At 41.4% G+C, this 15,567-nt stretch overlaps 1 long non-coding RNA gene and 1 other non-coding gene across 2 annotated transcripts in view; both read left to right on the top strand.

Moving 5' to 3' along the window:
- Positions 1 to 15,567, top strand: part of LOC113614177 (uncharacterized) — a 240,287-nt gene that overhangs the window by 125,435 nt on the left and 99,285 nt on the right. The gene's annotated exons all lie outside the window — the stretch shown is intronic.
- Positions 732 to 836, top strand: LOC113614204 (U6 spliceosomal RNA). Its single transcript, XR_003430516.1, has one exon. It is a non-coding gene; the product is annotated as a U6 spliceosomal RNA (small nuclear RNA).

The following is a 15,567-nucleotide window of genomic DNA, read 5'->3' as shown; positions in this document are numbered from 1 at the left end:
CCCTCTCCAGCATTTGTTATTTGTAGACTTTTTAACGATGGCCATTCTGACCAGTGTGAGGTGCTACCTCATTGTAGTTTTGATTTGCGTTTCTCTAATAATTAGTGATGTTGAGCATCTTTCATGTGCTTCTTGGCCATCTGTATCTCTTCTTTGGAGAAATGTCTATTTAGGTCTTCTGCCCATATTTTGATTGGGTTGTTTGTGGGGGTGTTTTGTTGTTGTTGTTATGTCTGCATGTAGAGCACAGTGCTAAGACGTAGTATACCTGGAATAAACAACCGCTATAGAAACAATTATCAGTTCAGATCAAAGTGCTGTTAACGTTCAGTAAAACAGCAGTTCTGTACAAAGGAGTAAAGAATTTTGTGGGTGATGAACCTTCATGGAGTCTCTGTTCGTACAGATTTCAGTTCAGACTGGCCACATGTGTTACCTAGAAGCCAAACATATGTGTCTTTTCTAGAAATGATTTCTTGCTTAAACCCTTTCATGATTGTCTGTGCACACTCTCTCAGGGGGTTAAAGTGTTGGGTGAGGGAAGATGTTTCAGCAACAGACATATGTGAATGTTTGAAAATCAGAGCCCCCGAAATAGAGGGAAATTTCTCGGCAAGCACTTTGAGGAATGCGTAGCTGTGCTTTAAAGCGCACAGGGGACGCAAACGGCTCCTGAGTGATTAGAAATCGTCCTCCCGTTACCCGTCACCCTGTTTAGAAAGTTATTAGGTGCTCACTTCGGCAGTGCATATGCTAAAATTGGAAGGATACAGAGGAGATTAGCGTGGCCCCTGCGCAAGGATGACACACAAATTCGTGAAGCGTTCCATATTTTTTAAATAAAGATTCTGAATGCAAAAAAATAAATTAAATAAATGCTTAGAGGCAAAAAAAAAAAAAAAAAAGGGAAAGTTATTAGGCTGATACCTTAATAAGAATTGTGTAAATAGTATTAGGAGAATGACAGATGGTTTCCTCCAGAAGATTAACTTCTCTGCAGCTAAACCACTTTACTAGTAATTATTTGAGAAATTATCTCTGGAGCAGAACACAAGTGAAACTCTTTAAGTTACAAAATGTGTTTTATAGACTCTAGAGAAAAAGCACATTCACATATTTGGGGATTTCTTTTGTAATCCTTCAATGACATGGGCCCTACTGTACAAACGCTCAAAATAATATTTTATTTTTTTATTTTTATTTTTTTTGCTGTACGCGGCCCTCTCACTGTTGTGGCCTCCCCCGTTGCGGAGCACAGGCTCCAGATGCGCAGGCTCAGCGGCCATGGCTCACGGGCCCAGCCGCTCCGCAGCATGTGGGATCTTCCTGGACTGGGGCATGAACCCGTGTTCCCTGCATCGGCAGGCGGACTCTCAACCACTGCGCCACCAGGGAAGCCCTCAGAGTAATATTTGACCTGGGTGTAATATTCATCCCGCTCCTTGCAGGTTCTGTAGAATATCCTTTGATGCCCATTTTGAATTAACTATGTATAAATGTAAGGCAGAGTTCTGCAAACTTCTTCTTAAAGTAAATATTTTAGTATTTTAAAATCCTAAATATTTTAAAAGTAAATATTTTAGACATTCAACTTGGTGAACCAAGATGCAAAGTTGAGGCAATTAACACAGGCATATATACAACCATTTAAAATGTAACCATTTGGGGCTTCCCTGGTGGCGCAGTGGTTGAGAGTCCGCCTGTCGATGCAGGGGACACGGGTTCGTGCCCCGTTCCGGGAAGATTCCACATGCCGCGGAGCGGCTGGGCCCGTGAGCCATGGCCGCTGAGCCTGCGCGTCCGGAGCCTGTGCTCCACAATGGGAGAGGCCACAACAGTGAGAGGCCCACGTACCACAGAAAAAAAAAAAAAAAAAAAAAGTAACCATTTGGAAATGTTCAGACCATTCTTAACTCACCAACCCTTAAAACACACAGATACAAGCAGCTGGCCAGATTTGGCACACTGGTTGTAGTTTGCTAAGACCTATTTTTAAAGTATCAAAAATGGTCTAAAATATGTCATTAGTAGTGATTTTAATTGTAATGATGGCATCCATAATCACAGTCACTGAAAGCCACGTGTTAAAGCTTATGGAATCATTTCACTTGCGTTACCTCGTGTGATTCAGCCGCCTCCCCGCCTCCCAACTATCATTCTAAGTGCTTTTCCATTGGGAGCTTTGGGGTGGGAACCGATTTGATTAAACTCAATGAGGACAGAATCATCTTTTGTCTGAGATGTTCATAAAAGGCACATGATTTGTGGGATCAGCTGGCACGGGCATGATGTCCAAGCAGCCCCGTGCACTGTCTTCTTGACATTGCCCTCGACAAGACAGGATTTAGAGAAAAACAACAAGCAATATACAATACCACGTAATCCTCAGAAGGAGTTTCAAGGATAAAAGATGTGTGGCCAGGTTTCCAGTGTGAACTCTAGACTTTCCCTGATCGGCATTGATGATCCTCTACCGAGTAGCAGGTTTTAAAGATTGCTGAACAGGTACATCTTATATCACAGACACTCCTGTGCATTTTTTTGGAAGCCCCAAGCAAAGCACGCCCAAACTTTTCTTGCAGAAATCATCCTCATGTGTGAGACAGTCGACATCATCAAATTAAGTATTGAGTATCAAAGAAAAGAAAAAGTAGGTCAGGAAACAGTTGCCCTGCAGAACCTCAAAATTGATGTTATAGAGAAAAATAATGGACGAGATGTCCAGTGTCATCTCATCAAAGTGCCAGGAGACGGGAGATCAGTAAAGGTCATGGCAGAAGACGCATCACTGGTTTCTGGACGTTGAAGGTGGAGCAAGTTTTAACCCCAAGGTAGGAAGATCCGGATCTCCGGCCTCTTCACCCACCAGTGATCTTCCTATGGTTGTTAACCTGTTTTCCCCTCTACTCCACACCCAGGAGTTTGAGCTCTCAGATTCTGGCCGGGTGTAACCATCGCTATGATGCCTATCTTTTCTCCAACTCTTGCTTTTAGAAATTAGCACACAAATGACTCGATTCCCGTTACCTGGTCTGTACTTCTTGAAATAGCAGCACTGTAACTATTCCATAGAAAATATCTTGAAAAGACATGATCATTATGGGATGTGATGAAGGTGCTAACTATTGTTACAATGGCGACCATATTACAGTACAGAAATATATCAAAAGAACCTGTTGTACACCTTAAGTGTACACAGTGTTACAGGGCAATATATTTCAGTAAGGAAAACGCTCATGGAAAATATCTTAGCGAGGGCCTGCTTCTTTGTGTGTGACCCGTACAAACTTGACCAACATAAACCATGAGGATGCTGGAATGACCAATGGAAATCACTTCTTCAGACGATATCATTTCTTCTTTTGCTCACCTATGCTATCTTTGTACAACGAGAGTGCACTGATCAGTTTTAAAGGGAGTTAAAGTATTTCAAATTGCGGTAAAATACACATAACATACAAGTTAACCATTGTTAACTGTTTTGAAGTGTACGGTTCGGTGGCATTAAGTACATTCCCACTGTTGTGCAAGCATCCCCACCATCCGTCTCCAGAACTCTCATCTCACTCAACTGAAACTCTGGCCCCGTGAAACACTACCTCCCCATTCTCCCTCCCAGGCCCTGGCACCCGCCGTTCTACTTCCTGCCTCTATGATTTTGACTGTTTTCGGCACCTCGTATAAATGGAATCATACCACTGTGTCCTTTTGTGACTGTCTTATTACTCAAGGTTAGCCAAGGGAATTTTGTAAAGCTTGTTTCGCAAGGCATAGAATTATAGAATACAATAACCCCAATTTAGAAACCTTTAGAACAAGATTGGGGAGAATTTATTTTTCTAAAATCCAGTGATGGGTTCCTAGTTGTGCAAAGATGAACAACGTAATTAAGATGCACGCATTCCTCCTTCAAATGGTGTCTACCTCCTGTAAAAAAAAAGAAAAAAAAAAGGTGGGGACGGATGTCACAGTGTAGTCTGGGGATTTAATTAGGCATTTGGTACTGAGAGGGAATGCTTTCCAATTAAAAAAACTAGGGCACAGGGTAATAACAAATAAAAACGATTTAAAAGTACTTTGGGCACATACCCTGATCTATCTGTGTAATGTGATCATGGTGAGCTTGGTGTTTATGGAGCAGTTGCTTCCAGTAATAGCCACATGCGCTCAGTCCAGAGCAACAGCATAACGTGCTTTTAATGTCGGCATCTCCTTAAACGGTCGTCCCATTTTTGTCCTCATGTCATAGGAAAAGCCTTACTAGGCGAGCTATTTAGGAAAGATACGAAACAGCTAGAGTTTAGCGGCATCGTGAAGGGATAGTCTTTCCTGAACTTAAGACACAAAAAGAACCAATTATTTTAATTGGTTAATTTGAATATGCAGATGATTCATAGTTCTAAAAATAAAATATACCATCAACAAAGAGAAAAGTCAAGAATCTGTGAAGACTGTTCACCCCAAATGTTTGTGATGACTATCAAGAATGTATTATAATACACTCATATATATAAGAATATACGTATATTTTATGTCTGTGACACACAATTGACTTGAAGACCAAAGCAGGGAATAGAGGCCAGGGACATCACATCGTCCTAAAAACATCCCGCTAAAAATCCATAATAATCTGATGAAACTTGCATTCTAATGCTGACGACAGTCTTCACATACCTAAAGCTTAAAATGACAGTAAATGAATATACGTGTTTGTAAGAGTTTATAAAAGTACACGCACGCACAGATAACGACAGATCAAGACGAAGAGGGAAAAAACCTCCACAGAAAACAGGAAATGCATAGCACTCAGAAGACAAAAACCTGAATGGCAGGAACATTCCATGTGCATTACTATGGACAGGGAAACTCAAGTTAAAACATGAATAAGACTCCCTCAAGTTGGGCAGAAATTTAAGTCAGATAGTCTCAAGCACCGAGGAAATCGTGAAGCAGAAATGGATCTCCATACTGTTACAGGGCGTGTGGACTGACCAAACCACTTTGGGAAGACTTCTCGAAGCATCAGTTGAGTTGAAGATGCACTCAGCTCTCCAGCCAGCTGTCTACTCCACAGAAGCTCAGGCCATGTGCACAGAGTATGGACAAGAATGTTCACAGTAACTTGCTCGTCATAATGAAAAATTAGAAAACGATGGAATAATTATAAGTAAAATAAATAAACTGTAGTTATAGGTATCAGTTTAATGAGTCTCAAGTTGAATGATGAATAAAAGAAGTGACCTTCAGCATGATACCATTTGCTTACGTTTTAAAAATGAATAGATAGGTGGTAGATAGATAGATGATGGATAGATGTAGGTAGGTATGTTGAGACATATAAATAGATGAGAGATGAGATAGATGCTTGAGATAGATGATAGATAGATGACAGGTAGATGGATAGATATAGGGAAGGAGAGAAACAGGAAGAAAGAAAAGAGAAGGAAGGAAGGAAGGTGGTTGGATAGACATGTACATGATGGATGGATAGATGTAGGTAGGTAGGTAGATCAGATAGATAGAACTAGACGATAGGGGCTTCCCTGGTGGCGCAGCGGTTGAGAGTCCGCCTGCCGGTGCAGGGGACGCAGGTTTGTGCCCCGGTCTGGGAGGATCCCATATGCCGCGGGGCGGCTGGGCCCGTGAGCCATGGCCGCTGAGCCTGTGCGTCCGGAGCCTGTGCTCCGCAACGGGAGAGGCCACAACAGTGAGAGGCCCGCGTACCGCAAAAAAAAAAAAAAAAGAACTAGATGATAGATGAGATAGATGATTGAGATAGATGATAGATAGATGGGTAGATATATGGAAGGGAGGAAGGAAGGAGAGATGGATGGATGGATGGATAGATATAAATAGATGATAGATTAGATAGATGGTAGGTGGATAGATACATGGAAGGAAAGAAAGAAACAAAAATGAGTAGATAAATATTGATAGAAAGGTAGACACATATGTATTAGAAGGATAAGACCATTCAGGGATCCAGGACACTGTGAAAACCAAATTGAGTTTGCTGGGAAGAGAAGAAGGGAAATGAAATTGAGGGCAGGTACACAGGGGACTTCAAAATACAATACTTCTCTAATGTGCTATTATGTTTTAAACCAACGTAAAGAAGGCATGAGGGACTTCCCTGGTGGCACAGTGTTTAAGACTCCGTGCTCCCAATGCAGGGGGCCTGGGTTCGATCCCTGGTTAGGGAACTAGATCCCATATGCATGCCACAACTAAGAGTTCGCATGTCACAACTAAGGAGCCCGCCAGCTGCAACTAAGGAGCCCACGAGCCACAACTAAGGAGCCTGGCTGCCGTCACTAAGACCCGGTGCAACCAAATAAATAAATAAGTAAATAAGGCATGAAGGAGTTATGGCAAAACTGATCACACCATCCTTTCCTCCACCCACTTCAGAACTCTTTTCACCCCCTCCCTGCACATACAAGGCTACATTCCAAAAATATCAAACAGCTCAAGTTATCTTTTCAAAACCATATTTTTAGGACAGGAGGAAAATTGCATGCATTATTTTCCTCGTGTGACATAGTTTCTCCTAAGTTTCAACTGCAACGAGAAATATCCAATTAATAATTCCCTATTTTCCTCTTTCATTCATTTCATGGTTTTTTTCTGTTTAAATGTCATTTTTATATATCAGCAAACACTCTATCAAGCAATAAATAGTAGAGATCTTCCCATTTGAAAATGTAAAGTTTTTTTTTTAAGGACTAAGGCCCCTGGGAATCTTGGACATATGTTCAGACACGTGGGCATATGCTCATGTACTTAGATAAAGAGATTCGGTCGTGGCAGTTGAGTTGCACTGATTTCATTCCTAGCATCAGTTACAGGAGTGTAAGTATCCATTATCCATGAATTTAACAAACCTACATCCTTGTCCATGGATGGTATCTTTCTATTCTTACTAAGTCACTTCTTTCTCATGATCAGATGTTCTAGTCTGGACTTTCTCTTCCTTTCTCTGAGTAGAGTAATCTTGACAGTGGAGTGATGAACATATCTAGTGCTTCATACAGTGTAAAGGAGTATAAAATTGGATGTTTCAGGGAGTATGTGTGAGAAGAGAACACAGATGTCCTGTGACAAGGAGCCTAGAAATGGTACCAGCTCATACAGGCCCTTGTCAGGTCATTATTGTTTGAAAACGAAGAATGCAAGAGACTTGTTAACTGCATGTACTGTTTATATACATACAACACACAGGTACACATACGTCTATATATCTCTTCTTTGCCTCTTTTTATATACGTACATTTATTATATACTTTATATTATTTTATATTTCGTATATTATATGTTAATATATATATTTTATATTGTATATTAACAAATTGATAATTATATTGTAATTATATATTATGTTACATATAATGTATAGTTATAATATATAACATACTATATAATTTATAATTACATATAATGTTTATAATTATAATATATAAGGTATAATTACATATAATATGTATAATTATACATGTATATAGAATATAGTACACAATAATGCATATATAATAATTAGTATATTGATTAATATTTTTGCACAGAATTTAGAGTGTTTCACATCACGTAGCCTTCTAAGTATGCTACATTTGCTAACTTCACAATTTAATCTTTACAACAGCCATGAGCCAGAAGTTACTCTTAACACCTGTTTTTACAGTGAGCACCGACGCCCAGAGAGGCATCCGTACCAAGTAAGAAGTGCTGAGTGCAAGCAGTGTTTTGATTCTAGGCAGTGTGGTCCAGAGATCCTCCCCCAGCCAGCATGTGCTGTCGGAAGTCACCACTGGTTTCCACTTCTCCCCAAGAGCAAGACGGCGCCTCAAGAGGATACAGATATCCACAGAGATCCGCCATGTTGAACTTAGCCTTCAAGATTCATCCTCACCCTGTAAATTCAAACATCCATTCCTGCTCTTATATGTACGGAAGCAAATCTCTGTATAATAGTTGCACGTGCACCTCAGAGCCAAAAGAGGATGACAGAAGATGCTCTGTAGATCTTGTTTCTCTTGCTAGGGATACAGATGTTGCAAAGGAAAAACGTTAGATGCCTCTAAGTTAATCGTCAAAGAGAGTCACCAGTAGCCTTGGATCAGTTTAAGTAGCTCCTGTATGGAACGTTGTTGATGTATTGAATATTTTAAGCCCCATTGTTAGCATCCTCATCCACAGCTACATTCATCATCACTGGCCAAGTAACGGGACATGTTTTGCTAGCGACCAAAGTGCTGTGTGCTCATTTCAGAACGTCTTGTGCTCTTAATGTACTTTCTTAATGATGCTTCCAAGTTGTGATGGGGAACAGGGGCTTTGGCAGTCAGAAAGCCCGTGTCTCACTGCAGCCTCTTCTTCAGGTGGAGACGTCTTCACCCTTCTTAAAACAGACACTGAGGGCTTCCCTGGTGGCGCAGTGGTTGAGAGTCCGCCTGCCGATGCAGGGGACACGGGTTCGTGCCCCGGTCCGGGAAGATCCCACATGCCGCGGAGCGGCTGGGCCCGTGAGCCATGGCCGCTGAGCCTGCGCGTCCGGAGCCTGCGCTCCGCAGCGGGAGAGGCAACAGCAGTGAGAGGCCCGCGTACCGCAAAAAAAAAAAAAACAAACCGACACCGATACGTAAAGCTCAAATGACCAAGACTTCGCTTCATTTACTGAAACCAAATGAAACATCAATATCCCTTTTTAGGATAATAATTGCACTTACAGTCACCTTTGAATTTTGTATGAGCCATCGCAAAATGGGAAAACAAGAAGGTCCTGTTGATCCGTTCAGATGTTGAGACTCTGACCGAGGAGCTTCACTAGAAAAGAAAGAATTTGTTGCAACTTGAAAGGTGATCCCGCTTATCTTAAATGTGTGTTGGTTATCCAGGTGAACTGGAATGGCAGTACGCGTGTAAAGAATCATTGGAAATAGCTGGAGTCTTTGGTTGGGTTCCCTAGAAGAAGAACCTGAGACAGGAATTTGAGTGCCAGTGATTCACTGCGGGAGAAACCAGCAAGGAAGGTGCAGAGAAATGAGAAAGGACCAGCCCCTGGTAAGATAGAGCCTTGGTCTGATGTCATGGGGGCAGGGCCCCTGGAGCACAGATCGTACCATCCGGCTTTGAAGCAAGAAGGACCACCATTTGTAGCCCCCACGTCAGGAGGTCTTTGGCTGTGGGGTCTTCAGGGTTGGGTAGGTAGGGGGCAACTTTCCAGGCAGGGCCACTTATTCTGCACCAAGGGCAGTTCTCTACAGAGGAGAGCAGCTGTGACCTGTTAATAGCACCCAGTTCCAACGGCTGGAAGAGATCTCCATCTGCCCTGTGAAGATCTGGGCAAGGGGTCAAAACAGCATCGACCCCCCTACTGACTCCTGCAAGCAGACATCTCTTTAAACGTTCATTTAAAATAATGCTTCTCCCGCTGTGATTCCTAACACTTACCACTCGGAAATTCTCCTGTGTTCAGTTCAGATTAGGGGATGGCTTATGCTGGCCATCGTTGTATATATTTAAGGTCATGATTTCTGAATCTTTCGCTTATATCCCAACTGTAAGGTAAGGATTTGTTTAAAAAAGTTTTGTTTTTTTTTTTTTTTAAAGATTTATTGGTCCAGTTTCAAACCCTGGGGTTCCTTTTGTACACGTATCTTCCAGGCTTATCAGTCCTCGTACTTAGCTGGAGTTGACGCTTAGAAGAATGATTTCTCAATGAGAAGCCGAACTGGATTTATTAGCAGGTTTTATAAATCAGGTGCAAAGTATATAGTTCAGACTCTAGAGCACAGATTTATGTATCCTTGCAATAAATCATGAGAATGAGTATCCATAAGGTTCTATTATTTTCACTAATCTGGTCAACTGCTGGGTAGACATGTCTTGTCTTTTAATCCATATCGTATTCATAATTAGAACTCATTATTTCAGTAAAAATCTGTTGATTTATGGTTATCCTAAACGCATACATTTGGAGGAGTTTGGAAGCCTGCCCGCATATTAACAGTTCCAGAGGAGAACGAACGCAATCACCATGAGAATGCATGAAAAATGTACGATAATAATACTGGATCCCAGACGTAAAGGACAAGGCAGAATTTAGAACAGCCCCGCTTCCATTCTCAAAAAGGCATCACTTAGTAATTATTATTAGGAGGGAGTCATTCAGCTTTATCACTGTATAATGTTCCAGAATGGACTTAACACTTTTACGCCTACGTCTTTATTTCATTCTGACACTAGGAAATAGGTAGGGTGCCTATAATTCTTTTTACAGACAAGTCGATGAAACCAAGGCTCTGTTGCTCAAGGCATTACCCAAGGTCACATAGGTGGTTTGGAGATCGTCTCCTTGCCCCAGGTCCTGGCCTCCAGCCTTCCTCAGGCTCCCACCCCAGCACGTTTTAGGGTGGGCGTGAATGGTCGCTGCACGAGGGAAGCTCTCTCTAGGGCAACTGTGATCTCTCCTTCAAAGTCTCCCTACACAGAGAACCCTACTGCGGATCACACCTCTGAAATTTCACTCCTTTGTGTTGAGTACCTTCCTCCATCGACCCTGGGAGGGAACAGTGTGTAAACAGGTCACCGTCCACACAAAACCGTTTTCCAGTTGGTCGTATGACTCATCCCTCTCAGCCGGGATTCATTTATTAGGGTTGACAGGACCCACAGGGATGCCCGGGGAGGAACCCCAGGAGCCTGGCTACTGGGGAGCTGGTTCGATAGCTGTCACACAGTCCACCAGGAAGAAATACGGATTTAACTTTCCAGAAGGGATTAAAGACTTTGTTAATATTGTGAAACATTAAGGTCACGTTTTAAGATTTTAATCGATGGTTAATGCCATTATGGGAAGGGCGCCCACGAGGGGACTGTCAGAGAATGGTGTTCGATATTCTCTGTAAACGACTAACCGTTTAAAGGAGAGAAATGAGGAGGAAAGGAATCAGAATTGGGGAGTGTCTGGGTTCACAGGAATTTGAATAAGGTGACTATATAATTTCACCATTCCACTAGGTCTCTTGAGAGAAATGGGGACACAAAAACAAAAGCATACATTTATAAATTTGATGATTAATTGTTTAAAAAATTATTGACTGCAAAATAAGTTTTATTGAATTGATGGAGCTATATAGTCTCTTAAAAAGGATTTCTGCTCACACACATATCATTAAAAATATTTCTTAACAGGGAGTAATCCTAAGGGTCCTCATCACAAGGAAAAAAAATTATATATATATGTGTGTATATATATATGTGTGTGTATATATATATATATACATATATATGTTCCTTGCTTTTAGTTCTCAATAAAATGGTGGATTAGCCTGCTTGGGTTGCCATAATAAAGTACCACAAACTGGGTGGCTTAATAAAATAGAAATTTATTTTCTCACGGTCTGGAGGTTGAATGTCTAAGAGCAAGGTGTGGGCAGGGCTGGTCCCTCCTGAGGCCTCTCTCCTTGGTGTGTAGATGGCCGTCTCCTCCCTGTGTCCTCACATGGTCATCCCTCCTTGTGTATCTGTGTCCTAATCTCCTCTCCTTGTAAGGACACTAGTCCTGTGGGATCAGGGCCCACCCTAATGACTTCATTTCGCCTGTAACACATGGGAACAGTACGTAGTAACCCCCACTGAATGCAGCGACAAAATCTGGACAGGTAGCTGAAGACCCTCACCGTGAAATGGACAGTACGTGTCTATCAGAATGGCCAAACACAAATAAATAACAGCGGATTTATACTATAGCGTTAATGGCGAAACTCCCATCACAGGAATTCACAGAATATTTATATGCACTAAGACAGTACTGTTGAGCCTTCCTTTCTCCAGCACACATTTGCCATATTCGCGATAATGTCCTGTTGCTACCCTGAACCTGGCCCTGATGGCTTCATGTATAGTCTGGGTCCTGGCAGCAGCCATGGCTCAACTGGTATACCAAGTAGCCAGTACTGCTGGACACCATCATCGGAGACCAGAAAGAGTCCACAGCACCAGCTTCTGCCCCAACACAAGTTGCATTATTAGCCGGCACCCTGCATACTGCCCTTCAAAGGAGATGCTCATGACTTTGCACCTGGAAAGGGTTGGGGAAAGAGGTTCTGCAGCTTGCCCCTCAAATGTAACTGTGTGTTTAAGCGATGACTCTGCAGATCACCTCTGTATTGCACGTAGAACCAGCAGAAAAGTCACGGCAGAATCTGGGAACTTCAGGGGGGTGCTCAACCCGCCCTGTCCTATAGCTCATTTTAATGCAGCTATGGGCAGTGTTTGGCATCATTTCCTGGAAATGAGAAGTCTGTAATAGAGACTTCCGCGGTGGTCCTGCGGCGAAGACTCCGTGCTTCCACTGCAGAGAGTGTGGGTTCAGTCCCTGGTCAGGAAACCCAAGATTCCTCATGCCGCGGTGCAGCCAAAAAAAAAAAAAAAAACAAAGTCTATGATGGATGCTAAATTGAGAAGGATGCTGAGGCAACAGTCAAAGTCATGCAAGTTTTCAACTTGCAGAGTGTCCTCTGCAAACCAGAAAGAATGGTTACCAGATGGAAAAGGGACTGGAAAAAGTAGAATATCGTGGAGTACCCAAGATCAACGGTTCTTAACTTTTGGGGGAATAGATGTTAATCACGATTTGAGAATTTGCTGAAAGTTACTGATCGCTCCCCAAGAAGAATGCACCTACACTCAACGTTTTGCCTAGAACTGCAGAGTTCGGGCCATCCTGAATTCTACCCATTGATTCCTTAGGACCGTAGCTCTTCAAAGACGGTTATGGCATTTTATTGTTACTACTGTTGTTATGATAATCTAGTGTCACTACTGTCATTTAGCAGGCGGCAGCCAGGAATGATAAAAAGTTCTGCAGTGTCCATAACATTGAAACAGAACGTAATTTAAAAAAAGCAAAAAAGAATTGTACCATTTCCCGCACAACTTTGAAATACCCCTCTAAGTATCTGTTTACATAAAAAAGCTCTCTGTAATTATCTGAACCTAGAACCTAACTGCATTTTATATCTAAATTCAAGGCGTACTTTTTTTTTTTTTGCACAGTTACAATAGGCACTGAATTTTCCAAGAGCACAGCTGCCAAGTAATTAGAGGGAAAATTGTAGTTTGGAAACTTACCAAGAGTCGTTAACAATTTTAGAAGAATTCCAACACTGCTCATGGTAGTTGAGTCACTGACACAAGCAGTTTAACCCCCAAAGCTTTGGACCACTTCATTATGTCATGTGGTGAAAATACGTACTATATTATCACATATTACTTTCCATTTATTTCTTGTTTATACTGTAATTAGGGAATTTACTGTTATTATTAAATAATAAGTTACAGCATAATGAGTAAGAGTGGTGGTTTCATATGTCATCATTTATAACCTTTGCGGTCTTGGGCAATTCCTTTACCTTTGTGCCTCAGTTTCCTGATCTATAGAATGATGATAAAAAACGACTTACCTCTTAGAGCTTTTGAGAATTAAGTGAGTTACTATTTTGTGTGTAAAACATTTGTGCCTGACACCTAGTAAACACTCTATAAAGTTAGCCATCAATATCCTTATCATTAGTTATTAATATGAATTAATATATCAATGTGAGAATAAGAGGTGTATTTCAAATATTTGTTATGTAACAATATGCAAGCAATATATACAATACTGTCTATACATGGGAGATTTTTGTCTCTTAAGGTTTAGAACAACTCTTCTCAAAATTTAGGTAGACCCATGTTGAGAGGTTTTAGGAAAATTGCCTTGTAGTGAGAGATTTAATTTTTTTTTTAAGTCCTGCCTTTAACAAGACAGGCATACTTTACTCCTCTTTCATGAAATTTGTTTTGTTCTTGACGTCATTGAAATGTTCCTCCAACCTAGAACATTCTTCTTTTCTTTGACTCGGTACATGAGTCCATTTCCTTCACATTTACTAAGCGTTGATTGAAAGTGTTTTCGTTACCAGAGATGTCTTTTGCCTTCAATATTGAAAAACAGTTTTGCTCCAACAAAAGAAACTTCCTGGAGTCCCCTGCAAACAATGGCCGTGCCACTTTCCTGCACGGGGCTATTCATGACGTCTGTGGTTACCATGTCTGCTTGCCTCACATGCCACGGGGATTGCAACCTCGTCCACCAACAGTGTGTTAAGATCAATCATTTTCTTCCTCTGTGTTCTCCTAGGGTCCCCAATGCACCCAACCTACCAAAATGGTGATATTTCAGCATCTTGGTGTTGCACAGTCTGTCTTGCTGAGAAGCAAATATGATCTTCGATTTCTGCTGGTAAAAGTTGGTAACCTTTAGACCAAAGAGATTCTGAGAAATGGCATGGATTAAATAACTTCTTGTTATAAAAGTCAAATCATGCATTATTTTCTTGGCTCTGTTTTAGGGAATAGAACCAGGGAATTTTGTTAGTTATGTATATTCACCTTCCTGAAGGAATATAGATTGCTTACGTTTTTTTTCCTATTCTTTGGTTCTCATGAGCTTAAGTAATTCCTTTTTGCCCTCCGTCAACCCAAATGAGTCTTCTTTAGAATCCATAAGTTGCAATATAGGATGTGGATACTGTTCTGTGTTTCATGATCCTTGAAGTGTGTAGATCGACCGTCTTTCAGTATCAGGGAAGAGTGAACTCTAATTACTCATCAGAAAAAAAAAAATCCCACAGTGTCTCCTGCCCAAGTTCTCATCAAGCCCATTCTGAAGAATTAACGTAATGAGGATTAATTGAAAGAGAAGTAAGTAAGTAGCCCAGCTACCTTCTAGATTTCTGAAACATCAAGGATTTGCTGTTCCCCGTTTATTTGGACATTTTCTTCAATGGCACCAAATGGCAGAGAAGTTTAGCTTGGATACGGTGTCATCTGCTTCTGTTTAGGATCCAGCACATGGAGACACGGTGCATCTGCTGGACGAGCTCATGGTCTTGGAGAGAAGAATGGACCTAAAGATCCGGGAGCGTGGAGAATGCTTTACCTCCCCCGCCCACCATGCTGCATGTTAAGCGATGGGTCTACTGTGAACTCAGTGGTGCCCAACCCTAGCAGGCAGTATCCTATTAATTGAAGAAATGCCGTGTTCTCCATTCTCAGAAAAAGAGATAATTAGACATTAGTTTACAACTACTTTACATAGACCATTCTTCAAGCATGCCTTCTGTGGCTCTTCTGTTAAGTACAATGAATGTTCGGATAGGCACTTTGTGATGAACGGACCATTGTTTAAAATCTTTGTTACAATTAAAACTAATTGGGGGCATGAGGTAAATGCCCATAAAACAACGAACAGTAAAAGTCTCAGTGTTTACCTGTTCCTTCGGAGCAATTACAAGAAATGCTTCAGGGTATTATTGGGATCAGAGCTACCCTGATGAGTGAAAAGCCTCATAAACAAGGGTGGACCCGCAGAATGATTTGGATTTACCTCCAAAATAAAGAAGGAGAGAAGTTGTTTCACCGAAGAAAAGGATAAAATGACCAACGGTACTGAGAACGAGAAGGGAATGTTTTGAGAGACCTCCCTTAAATCAGACTGATGAAAAAAGAGCCCAGTCATGGAGA

Source organism: Aethalodelphis obliquidens, unplaced genomic scaffold (genome assembly GCF_003676395.1).
Source record: "Aethalodelphis obliquidens isolate GAN/ISIS:26980383/991018 unplaced genomic scaffold, ASM367639v1 scaffold91, whole genome shotgun sequence".
In the NCBI taxonomy this organism is placed as follows: domain Eukaryota; kingdom Metazoa; phylum Chordata; class Mammalia; order Artiodactyla; family Delphinidae; genus Aethalodelphis; species Aethalodelphis obliquidens.
This window is presented reverse-complemented; position numbering and strand designations above follow the sequence as displayed.